Here is a 14,085-nt window from a genome sequence, read left to right as displayed (position 1 = left end):
TTAGTGCTTCAGTCGTGAAGTGGGAAATGAGTAGAACACGTGTCACAGCATCTACTACAAGTCATTAGCATTTTATAAGGAATCATGATTTAATATACTTATTTGTCCTATTTAGTGCTTTTATCTTAAATTCCAACTTGTTTCATATTAATCACATTTATTACTATTATTAAGATTCAGATCATTTTATAGACCTAGTAGTTAAATATATATTGTGGTAGCTGGCCTCCATGATAGCCCCCAGTGATCTCTGTCTCCCAGTTCTCTCACCTATGTATAGTTCCCACCCACACTGCACTAGGAGTAGTCTGTGTGACCACTGGAATACAGCTGAAGTGATGGCATCTCAGTAATGACATTCAGTTGTAAAAGACACTGCAGCTTTCATCACTCTCTTCAGATCCCTTGTTCTGGGTGATGATGCTAGCTACGATAGGCAGGCTCACTGTTGAGGACCTGTGGCTTGCTAATAACATTAATAAGTTTGGAAGTCGATCCTCCAGTCCTACTTGAGTCTTGAGATGACTGCAGCCTCAGCTAAAAACTGGAGAACCCCTGATGCAGAACCACACAGCTAAGTCATTCCCAGATTCCTGATTCTCAGAAATGGTGCGAAATAATAAACATTTTTTGCTTTAACCTGCCTGATTTGGTGGGTAACTTGTTGTGTGGCAATAGATAACTAATACATATATATTTTTAATTATTGAAATATTTCTACTAAATTTCTGGAACTCATGAAGGTATAATTTAAACCAGCTAAAATAAATAAAAGAAGATAAACAATGGAAGATAATTAGGATATTAGAACATTTATGACTATCATACATTTTACTTTGCTAGAGTCTAGGTACCTGTGCAGGCAAAGGAATAGTAAGATTACTGTAGAAACAACATGCATTATATACACCTTTTCTTGTGTCCTATATTAACCCAAGATGATTAAGCTGGTTTAAACATCTGAAGGTTTCTCCTTTTTTTCTTTTTTCTTTAATTTTTAAAAAAATTAATAATCATGTAGAAACTCATCTGGAGCTGATTGTCTTCTAGCTTACAATTTATAGAACACAGAACATCTACTTTTATGATGCTCAACAGTCTTTGGGAATCAGTCTTAACAGGAGTGCTACAAATGTCTATTTCCAAGACAACAATGATAACTACATCAATTTCAAACAGGAATGTGTTAGAATAGGACTGTGTGTCAATATTTGTTGAAAACTTAAAATAATCATGAATCAACAACCAAAAAGACAAGATTTAAAGGAAACGGGCCTAACAGATACTATCTAATACTATTACATAATTTTTCCTAAGTACACTAAAACTTTTATTTTGAGTTTATATCACTTAAAAAATTAATTTTTAAATTATTTGATTATTCTTACATCATTGGAGGACAAACAGTTTTACAGAAACCACAAGGAACATGCTTAAAAAATATTTAAGCAACAAACAGAACTATAATAACTTTATAAAACTTGGAATAACTCTAAAGAGTTTGCAACAGAGCCCACCTAAACACAACTTTTTTCAAGTTCTAAGAATCATTCAACCTAATGTTTTTATTTACATATGAGAAAATGAAAGTAATAATAATGATAATATTTTACTGAGGGCTCATATATATCAAGCAAAGCTCCCACCTAAGCATACACCCCGTCTCTTGATCTTTTCAATTTTGCCTTATCCTTTTCTTTCCAAAAGCAATGATCACTTTCTAATATACCACATAATATATATCATTTATTAGTCTAGTGTTAGGTTAAGTAATTTACGTATTCCCATGGAGCTTGAGCTGGGTTTAGATTCTAGATTTCCTTACACCTATTTGAGCCTATTTGAGACCGTCAACAAATGTGTGCCTACTACGCACCACAACACAAATCTATCCATAGGCCAAATTGCTTCTTTTTTTTTTTTTTTTTTTTTGAGACAGAGTGTTGGTCTGTCATGAAATCCTCCCAGGTTCAAGCAATTCTGCCTCATCTTCCTGAGTAGCTGGGATTACAGGCACCCGCCACCACGCCCAGCTAATTTTTGTTTTTTTAGTAGAGATAGGTTTTCACCATGTTGGCCAGGCTGGTCTCAAATTCCTGATCTCAAGTGATCCCCCTGCCTTGGCCTCCCAAAGTGCTGGGATTATAGGCACGAACCACCGTGCCCTGCCTCCAATTGACCCTATCTTACTGTAAATATAAAAAATTTTAAGGAGAAATGTGCTTTAGAAATGATTCTAAAATTTTTTTATTTCCTTAAAGAGAGTATATTTAGAATATGAACCCATGTTAAGTATTAACTATTTCACGACTAAAATACATATTTTATTGTTTGGCTACTCTAGATATACAGAAATGTGTGAAATAAATGCCCCTTTTAGGATTAGTTCTTTTATCTTAAAATGTTATGTTCACAGTTAACTTGTGATTAGGGACTGGAATTCAGGCAGAGTAAAGACCTGTTTTGGTTTGTGACTCATACTATATAGATTTTGAGTGGTTTGGTGCCTGTGGCACTTCAGGCCTGTAATGGCAAATCATTGCTGGAATGATGATTTTTTTTCCCCTCACTTTTGAAATCCTTCATCAAATGGATAAATACACTTAAATAACATAACTTATGTAAGCTAAATATTGCAAAAATAGATATGGGGTTATGCTGTTAATACGCATTTCCCAGAATTTTTACAAAAGATTTACGTTTAACCAATTACATTTTGATCTCTGTTCTTCCTTATAATTTAATCCCCAAACTCAGCCCTAAATATCAAAGGTGTTTGTATACCAAATTGTTCAAAGTACGTTTATACATTTCCAAATTATTTCTCATTTAATCCAGTTAAATTGTGTAAATTTAAGTCTGAACTCAAGTTATTCATTCCTTCGTTCCCAGAATATTTATAGAGCATCTGTTTCAAAAAAGCATTTCAATAGACTGTCACAGAGCTTAGAGTCTATGGGGGTGACAGAAAATTATACAAGCAATTATGACACAGTGATAAGGACACACAATAGGAAAACACTATATTCTCTGAACACTGAGAATGGCTGAGGAAGGGCATGAAAGACAATCAGCTGGGTGAAGGTGGGTGGAAATAAACCACCTTCAAAGAAGAGTGCCGTTCACCTTCAAAGAAGAGAACAGCATATGTTTACAGGGTGAGAGTGTTGCATGGAAGAAGCAAAAGTTCAGTATGGATGGAGTTGGTTGGGGAGGGTCATAACTGAACATGACACTAGAGAGAACACAATTAATTTTCCCCAATACAGAGGCTTCCTGCCTATTTGTCGATGCTTCAAATTCCATTACTTTGCTCACTGGTTTGGTGATGATTCAAACTCGAGCCTTTCATCACGTAATTAAAAATTAAATTTAAACTGCAAAGACACACGGCAGAAATAGCTGCTGAAGCATTAATAACAGAGTATGCCTTTAGCTCAGGCATACAGGTGAGTCTAGAAGTTTAAAATTGCGGTGTGAATTTATGAGGGCCAGAATGTTAGCAGTTTATTACTTACACCTTGGACAGATAGATTTCACACTCATCTTCATCTCCTTTTCAGAAGACATAGGAACATTCATAACTGAATGTCTATGTGCAGATACTGGTTCCAGTTGGAAAGTCTTATCCCACCTTCTTTGTTTGTCCTATTTCAACGCATCCTTTCAGGACCCAGCTGAATAACCATCTTCTTAATGAGGCATTCTCAATTTACACAGTTAGTTGTATGCCTTTTGTGCTACCAAAGTACGTCATTCATACCTTTGTAATAGCATTTACTCTGTGGTAATATTCCGTTAACAAGTCTGTCTCCTTACTTAATGACAAACTCCTTCTCTACAGGGACTAGATCTTATTGTCTTGGTATCCCTAGCACCTAGCATTGTAACTAGCCTATCAGACATAAAACTGCTGGACGTGGTGATGAGTGCCTCTATTCCCACCTACTCAGGGGGCTGAGGCAGGAGGATCATTGGAGGCCACAGTCTGCTATGATGGAGCTTGTGAATAGTCACTGCACACCAGCCTGGACAACATAGTGAGGCCATGTCTCAATCAATCTACTGAAACATAAATCAAATCAGTGGCTAGCAGGGACTGGGGAAGGAGGGGAGAAGACTGATGATAAGACAAGAGGATGATATACTACCCTCTTGATATAGATATATGTCTCAGGGGATATATCTCAGGGGTGATATATGTCAGGGGCAGTGGTGGTTATATGATCATATATATTTTTCAAAACTCATCAAACTGTTCACCTAAAAAAGGTAAATTTTACTGTATGCATATTATACACCAAAAAGCATGTTTCATAAAAAAAATACTGCATATGAATAAGGGAATAAACATGAATGAATGAAAGACACAATGAAGCATTTCGCTGAGACTTGCTAGGAGCGCTTACTTTTTTTAAAGTAACATCTGAAACCAGGGCAATGCTTAGCACTAACAGAATTTTAATGGTGGGTATTTTAGGTACACCAGTGAGATTTCTGAATAGAGGCACTTCTATAAATTCTTTACATTATTCTAATTTGCCTAAGTATAAAAGTTACTGGCCAATATCTATCATTCTGAGACAACTTTGGTATTACTTCTAATACAGTATAAGTCATTTATAATTCACAAAAATAAAGTATTCCTTTTGGTATAATTAACTCAAAAGTGCTTTTCCAGTAAGTCTCAGAGATATATTAACAGGAGACAACAAGTGTGCTACAGAAATTTCAAATGAAGCCAAACTCTGAACATGTAGAACTTATAAAATATTTTGGACCTGGGGCGTGGTAGCTCACATCTGTAATCCCAGCACTTTGGGAGGCAGAGGCAGGTGGATCACTCGATCTCAGGAGTTCGAGACCAGTTTGGCCAACATGGTGAAACACCATCTCTACTAAAAATACAAAAATTAGCCTTGCATAGTGACATATGCCTGTACTCCCAGCTACTAGGGAGACTGAGGCACAAGAATCGCTTGAACCCAGGAGACAGAGGTTCCAGTGAGCCAAGATAGCACCACTGCACTCCAACCTGGGTGAGGGAGTGAGATTCTGTCTCAAAAAAAAAAAAAAGAAAAAAATTGCATTAATTTTGTGATCTTTTTACATGTGCCTTAAGATGATCTATTTATCATGTTATCCTTAGACACCTTTAAAATTGTGATAATCTGACAACAAACTAAACCGATGTTGAGTTCGAGTTGTGATGGGTTACTAACCTGTTTCTCCCTCCCTAAAGACTTAGGTTTAAATTTGTCTTAGGACATAAATTGAAATGTTTACTATTCTAATTTAATCACCAGTGAAATGTGGTGTCTATGCAGGCATGCACATACAGCACCCTCACCTCTCATGAATTTCAATCTCTGCACAGCGATGTGAGGATAGTCCCCTACATAAACATAGTACCATTGTTACACCTAAGCGTATGAACAATAATTCCATAATGTCATCTAACATAGAAACGTTATTTAAATTCTTCCAATTGTCCCAACAATGTTTTTTTTACATTATAAAAATATTCCTAAAATAAAAAGTGAAACTTGAGGCCTGTGTCGAGCATCATGGTACATTACCTGAAGCAATGTCTAGCATTACGTTGTAATTCACAGTTATTTCATTTCTTCTTCCATAATTTTCAAACCCAGCATTTTCTACAGCACCCCGGGGCAGTTGGAAACAGCTTATGTTTATTTTCCAGTCTTAGTTCCACTTATTTCTTACCAGCTAAAACATGGGCTAAGTTACTGCCATGTAAACTTTCCAAGAGTCAATTTCTTCATTTATAACTGAAGAAATAACATTGTCATGACTACAGTCAGGATTTAATGAAATTATAGATGTCTTTTATAAACTTAATATACTCCATTATTTTATCCTGGATTCTTAGGACATGGACAAATCGATAGCTTTGTTGTAACTAGTCATAGCACAAGCCTGTCTACTGGTAAAATGAAGGATGAATATGGGGAAATTTCAGAGATTGTTGTAGCTAAATCAACATATATTTATTAAGCACTTACTATACAGAAAGAATAGTAGGCACCTGGGAAACAATATAATTCCTGATTTCCTGAACTTATTATAGTAAGTATTTATGTAAGTATTATCCCTGCTTTACAGTGAGGAACCAGGGCTGAGAAAAATATATATATATATATGCCAAGAAGTTACTTCACTGGACTCTATTAGGACCATATGTGCAATGTATTTGTAAGTGCCCAGCATAGTTCTTGGTCTTACAAAGCTACATTAAGGCCAGGCGCAGTGGCTCATGCCTGTAATCCCAGCACTGTGGGAGGCTGAGGCAGGTGGATCACCTGAGGTCAGGAGTTTGAGACCAGCCTGGCCAATATGGTGAAACCCTGTCTCTACTAAAAATACAAAAAAAACCCAAAATAGCTGGGAGTGGTGGCAGGCGCCTGTAACCCCAGCTACTTCGGAGGCTGAGGCAGGAGAATCACTTGAACCTGGGAGGCAGAGGCTGCAGTGAGCTGAGATCGCACCACTGCACTCCAGCCCGGGTGACAGAGTAAGACAGGGTGAGACTGGGTTTCAAAAAAAAAAAAAAAAAAAAAACTACACTAAAACATCATCTAGGGAAAAATTAGTGACCTTCCAAGCAGGTCCTCACCACAATGTGGTTATCATGACAGCTTTGTAGGTCTGGAAATCCTGATTGATGGTTATTATTGTCCAAAGTTTATTTCATCATCTCCCCCAAGGTAGCTCCTCCTCCACTTTTATTTCCTATCTCAGGAGAACCATCATCCACCTACATCGTTGTCCATTCCAGAATTCTCCTGTCCTCATAATCAATGCCCCCATGACATCTCAAACTATCAGCAAATCCCATCAATTCTATTTTAAGAATTTGTTTTCAAATTCATCTTCTTCTCTCCATCTCCATTAGCACTACCCTAGTCTAGATAACTGTCATGTTTCCCTTGGAATATTACAGTGGTATTCTCTCTCAACTTTAGGTGGCCTTTGGTCTGTCATTTGTTTTTGTTTTTTTTTCAATAAAATTATTTGAAAAGTTGGAAAATAATACGATTGGCTCCCACGTATCTCTCAGATTCACCATTTAACATTTTGCTAAATGTGCTTTATGCCCCTTTTTCTCCATATATACATCTGTAAATTTTTTCCCCTAAACTCTTTGGGTTTTTTTGTGGGGGAGGGTGTTGTTGTGGTGGTGGTGTTTATTTGTTTGTTGAGTCACTCTTCACCCAGGCTGGAATGCAGTGGCGCCATCTCAGCTCACTGCAACCTCCTCCTCCCGGGTTCAAGCAATTCTCAAGCCACAGCCTCCCGTGTAGCTGGGATTACAGGCGCATGCCACCATGCCCAGCTAAATTTTTTGTATTTTTAGTAGAGGTGGTGTTTCACTGTGTTGACCAGGCTGGTCTCCAACTCCTGACCTCAAATAATCCACCCTCCTTGGCCTCCCAAAGTGCTGGGATTACAGGTGTGAGCCACTGTGCCCAGCCCGCTATACTCTTTGAAAGTAACTTTGGCAATATCTCTACCTCTAAATGTTTCAGCATCAATATCTAGATAAAGACATTCTCTTACATAAGCATAGTACCATCATTACACCTGTGCATATGAACAATAATTCCATAATATCACCTAACATACAAAGTATATTGAAATTTCTCCAGTTGTCCCAAAAATGTTTTTACATTATAAAAATATCCTCCTTCTCCCATGCAGACTCCAGTAAATGTCTACACATGGTGTTTGGTTATTAGATTTCTTTAATGTCTTTTCATTTAGAATAGCCATTGCTTCCAACATTTATTTGTTTATGTTTTTCAAACTTTGCCTTGTTTGACAAGTTCAGTTTAGCTGTCATAAAATGTGCCACATTCTGATTTTGTCTCATTCCTTTTCTTTTTCTTTTTGAGACAGGTTCTGGCTCCATTGTGCAGGCTGGAGTGCAATGGCACAATCTTGGCTCACTGCAACCTCTGCCTCCTGTGCTCAAGAGATCTTCCCAGCTCAGCCTCCAAAGTAGCTGGGACTACAGGCACACACCACCACGCCCAGCTAATTTTTGTAATCTTTTTGTAGAGACAAGGTCTTGCTATATTGCCCAGGTTGACCTTGAGTTCCTGGGCTCAAGCGATCCAACAGCCTCAACCTCCCAAAGTGCCCGGATTACAGGCATGAGCCACTACACCTGGCCTGATTGCTCCTTTATTATGTTATTTAACTTATACTTATATCTCTTGTATTTCCTGTAGATTGGAAGTAAGATAGAGACCTAACTAGGTTATTCAAAATATTTATATTTTTGGCAAAAATTTTGACAACAGTCAGTACTTCTGTAGTAGTTTGGTAGAGATGCCCTAACAAAGTTCCACAGATTGGGTGGCTTAAACAGCAAAAACTTACTATTTCACAATTCTGGAGGCCGGAAGCCTAAGATCAAGGGGTTGTCTGGCTTGGCATCTTCTGAGGGCTTCTCTTTGGCTTGTAGATGGAGATCTTCTCCTGGTGGCTTCACATTTCACATGATCTTTCCTCTGGGTAAGTCTGTGTCCTAATTGCCTCCTTTTTTTTTTTTTCCCGAGATGGAGTCTTGCTGCATTGCCCAGGCTGGCCTGCAATGGCGTGATCTTGGCTTACTGCAACCTCCACCTCCCGGGTTCAAGCAATTCTCCTGCCTCAGCCTCCCCAGTAGCTGGGACTACAGGTGCATGTCACCATGCCCGTCTAAGTTTTAAATTTTTATTAGACGGGGTTTCACCATGTTGGCCAGGCTGGTCTCAAACCCCTGACCTTAAGTGATCTGCCCACCTTGGCCTCTCAAAAGTGTTAGGATTACAGGCGTGAGCCACCATGCCCAGCCCCTAATCTCCTCTTCTGATAAGGACACCAATCATATTGAATTAGGGTCTACCCATATGATCTCATTTTTTCTTCATTACCTCTTTAAAGGCACTGCCTCCAAATATAGTCACATTCTGAGGAACTGGGTTAGGACTTCGACATACAGATTTTGGAGATACACACTTCATCCCATAACAACTTGTTGCTGCATTGCATCAGGGGGCATATAATGTCAAGTTTGCCGGATCTCTCCATTGTAAGGATTCTCTTCGTAATTAGTAAATCATCTGTGGGATGAAAACTTGAAGACCTTCGTGTGACTGTCTTGTTCCCCACCATCCTTTCACCCATGAATTTTGCCATCCATTAATGATCCTTGCCCAAATTATTATTTTAAAGGGGCAAAGCAGTGGTTTGCCAATCATTTCTCTCTACATGTGTTAACTGTCATTTTTTCTGTAAAAAGAGGCCTTCAGTTGCTCTGCATTCCAAATTAATATTTGTACAACATTAGTCAACTTAACTATAGCTGCCTAAAAAACTATTGATATTTTTCCCCACCCTGAGGATTAAGTACAAACTCCTTTACATAGCCTCTCTCTCTTTTTTTTTTTTTTTTTTTTACAGATAAGCAGTTTTTTTTTAATTCATCCTCCTCCTCTTCTTCCTTCTTGTCTTCTTCATCTTCCTCTTCTACCTCTTTCCAGGCAATTTTAGCAGGACTCTTTGCACCATCAAACTTTCCTTTATACTTATAGTCAGCAATATCCTTCTCACATACTTCTCCTTCAGCTTGGCCACCTTAGTGATGTAAGGCTGCTGTCATTTAAGTTATTCCACATCTCACCCAGCTTTTCTTGTCACATCTCCAATAGAGATGCCAAGGTTTGTGGATTTGATCTTGGGGAGGAATTCTGAACAGAATAGGAAGAACCCAGATGGTGGCCTTTGGGGGCATTAGGTTCCTTCTCCTTCTTGCCTCTCTTAGCTGGTCCATAATCCTTCATTTTCCAGTCATAGCATTCTTTATCCACCTTGGCCATTTCATCGAATTTAGACTTCTCTTTCCCAGACATCGTCTTCCACTTCTCAGAGCACTTCTTGAAAAATTCTGCAAAATTGACAGGGACCTCTGGGTTTTTCTTCTTATGTTCTTCTCTGCACGTCTGCCCAAAGAAGGCAAAAGCAGAGATCTTGCCCTTTGGTTTCTTGGGGTCAAGAAACCAAGAATGTATTGTTCACTAGTCTACATAACCTCTTAAGTACTTCAGCCTCTTCTCTCCTTGTCTCTATTTTACCTTCTTTACTGGTTTACTTCTACTCATTTTTCATAACTCAGCTGTCACTTTTCCCTAGCTGCTTCTACAAATATTGTAAGAGCGCTCTAGCACTGTACTTCCACTATCATAGCATATTTTGTGCTATTTTGTAATTTAAGGTCTTCTCACTGACTGAGCTATCTGAGGAGAGGAATCTCATAAGTCTTGTTTATTCTTACATGTCTCAGCATCTCTTATAGTTCTTGGCACAGAGTAGGCCTGGAATAAAGATTAAATTAATTAATGGGAGTTAGGCACCATATACAAATCTATGTACACTATAATTTATAACTGATTTATGAAATTTGCAAGGGTAACTTTTAGTTTTTTAAAAAACTAAAAAAACTTTAGTTTTTAAATTGGCAAAAATTGTATATATTTATGGTATACAACATGATGTTTTGACATATTTATATATTGTGGAATGGCTAATCAAGCTTATTAACATATGCATCACTTCACATATTTAGCATTGCTTTGTGGTAAAAACACTTAAAAATCTACTCTCAACAATTTTTAAGTATACAATATATACAAGGAGAATTTTAATTAAAAGTTTTTTTTTTTCACTTTATTTGCTTTCTGGGAGCTTAATTCCTAAGTAAGAAAAAATTCCACTCTAAAAATAAGAATTATTTAGGTAGTCCTAGCTATATGCCAGTCCCGGCCCTAAGCATGAATTATTTCAAATTTAATTTACAGAAATCCTTTAGCATAGGTACTATTTTCCCCATATTACAGATGAGGGAATTGAGAGAATATCACACAGCTAGTAAACAGAAGACACGGATTTGCACTCAGGTGTCTCTAATTTCATAATGACTTTGTAATTTAGAAATTATTATAATTTTTTTTTGGTGGAGGTGCCAGGGAATGAACGTGGGACCTCACACTGAAATTACTTTCTTGAGTTCATTTTCCTCATTATAGCTGACTATAAATGTGTCATTTTATGATCATTTGTGGAAGCCCATGTTTTTGATTCAGTAATACTTCCACCTTCAAGAGAACAGACATGTACAACATAAGGCATTTACACTATCAGCAAATACCTAAGTTGGAACAGTCTAGACAATATACATTGTGCAAAAAATGTAAAATGTTAACATGTAACTTATTCCCAGAATTGTGAGTTGATTACATCTAAGTAGATATGGCAGTAAGAGAATTTTGAATTATGTTTAGTGTTTGTGGAATTTTAAATGACTGAAAAAGGAAATAGTTTATTTTCTCTTGGAATCTTTTTGTAAAGACCATTTCAAGAAGAAAAAATGTATATGTACAAGATTAGGGTGATTACAGTGATCCTGTTCGAGTTATATATATTGTGAAACATGACTTTTGCAAAATGACACATATAAAAGGATAATTTTCAAGATAAGAGTTACTACAACAAAGATAAATACCACAAGTACCCATGTGATGAAATTTGGACATAGATATGTGAATTTAATGACTCAAAGTATCAAACACGATCCTGACATTGTGGGTACGTACAACAAAATGGTGACTATAAAGGAAGGGCGTGATGGCTCATGCTCGTAATCCTAGCACTTTGGAAGGCTGAGGTGTGCTGATTGCCTGAGCTCAGGTGTTCAAGACCAGCCTGGGCAACATGGCAAAACCCTGTCGCTACTAATAATGCAAAAATTAGCTGAGCATGGTGGCATGTACCTGTAGTCCCAGCTACTCAGAAGGCTGAGGCAGGAGAATCGCTTGAACTCGGGAGGCAGAATTGCAGTGAGCCCAGCCGAGATCATGCCATTGCACTCCAGCCTGGGCAGCAGAGCAAGACTGCCTCAAAAAAAAAAAAAAAAAAAAAAAAAAGTGACTGTATAACATAATGAGGAAACTGAATTGCAAGGCCACTAGAAGAGAAAATGTAAAATCTTGTGTATATGTGAGCATGAACTCAACTTGCCAGTTGAGAGTATCCTGAAAATTTAAGATATGCATAAGCAGAAAAAAGAAGGGAAAAAAATAGGATTTAAAAATTAAGTGAAAAAGAGATACAGGCTAAGCGCGGTGGCTTATGCCTGTAATCCCAGCACTTTGAGAGGCCAAGGCAGGCGGATCACAAGGTCGGGAGTTCCAGACAAGCCTGGCCAATATGGTGAAACCTTGTCTCTACTAAAAATACAAAAAGAATTAGCTGGGTGTGGTGGCGCATGCCTGTAATCCCAGCTACTCGGGAGGCTGAGGCAGGAGAATTGCTTGAACCTGGGAGGTAGAGGTTGCAGTGAGCCAAGATCATGCCACTGCACCCCAGCCTGGGCGACAGAGCAAGACTCCGTTTCAAAAAAAAAAAAAAAAAAAAGAGTTACAATATGAAATTTGTTCTTCAAGTTCTAAAAAATCAAGCATGATGTAATTTATTTAGAATTTAAATTCTACTTTTTTTAAGAAAACAAATTATGTTAGTTAGCAAAACATGGCAGATAGTTACCAAACCAAAAGTATGAAAATTTTCAGTATTTTTCAGTTTCCTAAATTGGTAATGATAGTTGCTAGAAGTTTTAAGTTTAAGAAGGCACATATATGGATGTAATCACCAAGAATTCTACCAGAGTTATGAGGATTGTGGACATCTTTGTCAGAATTTCTTAATGTGAAGCTCACAGAGCACTAGGGTTCCATGAGCCCCCTGAAATTATGTGCCACCTGTCATGTGCATATGCAGCTTTTTTTTTTGGAAGGGGTTTGTGACTTTTTAAAATCTGGATTCCTAAAAGAGGTTTATAACCATGCCCTCTACCTTCCCAAATTAAGAATCATTACTTAAAGAAGTATTTGCTTACAAATTGGTAATATTTGGCTTACTTTCTTGTTACCAAGGAAGAAAGATTTTTAGTTTTATGACTTGGCATCTTGTCTTTTCCATTTTATATTCACGTGTGGGAGATAAGATTAGTTTACACAAGTTTCCATTACCAACTAGGTGTGGTTTACATTTCTAAGATATCAAGTTAAGAAAGGATCCAAGTTTACAAATCTCATTTTTAATCTCTGTTGCTGTTCGTTTTTTTGTTTGGTTTCTTAATCAACTCAGTTCAATTTTGGAAGGGCTGCTGCTTCCTCAAACTGCTTCATGGTTTTATTTTGGTAAGTATGAAGCAAAAAGAAATAACAGTAAAATTCCCACAGTCTTTTCTCCTGTTTAAGAAATTTGAGGATTCTATCAAACATTTTCACTGAGCCCATTTAAAACCAACAGGTAATTAATATGATTTTTGCAGCCATATATAAGTATTTTAATTTAAACGGCGAATTCTGTGGGGCATGGTGGCCTATAATCCCAACACTTTGTATGGTTGAGGTGGGAGGATTGCTTGAGTCCAGGAGTTCAAAGCCAACCAGGGCAGCACAGTGAGACACCATGTCTAGAAAAAAATACAAAAATTAGCTGGGTGTGGTGGTATGCAACATTAGTCCCAGCTACTCAGGGGGCTGAGATGGGAGGAGCTCCTGAGTCTGGGAAGATCGAGGCTACAGTGAGCCATGATCACTGCACGCCAGCCTGGGTGACAGAGTGAGACCCTGTCTAAAATAATAATAAAAGAACAGAAAAAGAATAAAAGAAAGGTGAATTCTATCCCCATAGGGACCCTTTAAGCAATACTTTATTCTAACCACATTTGAGTTGCCCTGCTGACAAAATTCTATTTTATGGTCTGTATTCTAGGAAGTTTCTCTTAATGGCCATGTTTAATCCCATAAAGTCCTTTAACAAAAATTAGAAATAATGATGCTTTTCTATGATTCAGTAGCTATTTCTAAAGAAGAGATGCCTTTAATCTCATTTACACTCCTGAGAAAGAAGAATTAGACACTATTGTGGGAAATAATTTTTATGCAAAAGAAGATAGAGAAAGTATGAGGACACAAAGTATATTAAAAGATGATTTCTAGACTGAACTACTCA

The 14,085-nt window shown here is 37.5% G+C and overlaps 1 pseudogene; it reads right to left on the bottom strand.

Annotated features, from left to right (window-relative positions):
* Window positions 1–9,496: 9,496 nt before the first annotated feature.
* On the bottom strand, window positions 9,497–10,064 carry LOC126954416 (high mobility group protein B3-like; annotated as a pseudogene).
* Between the last annotated feature and the right edge of the window lie 4,021 nt (window positions 10,065–14,085).

The sequence above is a fragment of the Macaca thibetana genome, chromosome 5, assembly GCF_024542745.1.
Source record: "Macaca thibetana thibetana isolate TM-01 chromosome 5, ASM2454274v1, whole genome shotgun sequence".
Lineage (NCBI taxonomy): Eukaryota > Metazoa > Chordata > Mammalia > Primates > Cercopithecidae > Macaca > Macaca thibetana.
The sequence above is the reverse complement of the archived record's forward strand: the minus strand, read 5'-3'. Positions and strand labels throughout refer to the sequence as shown.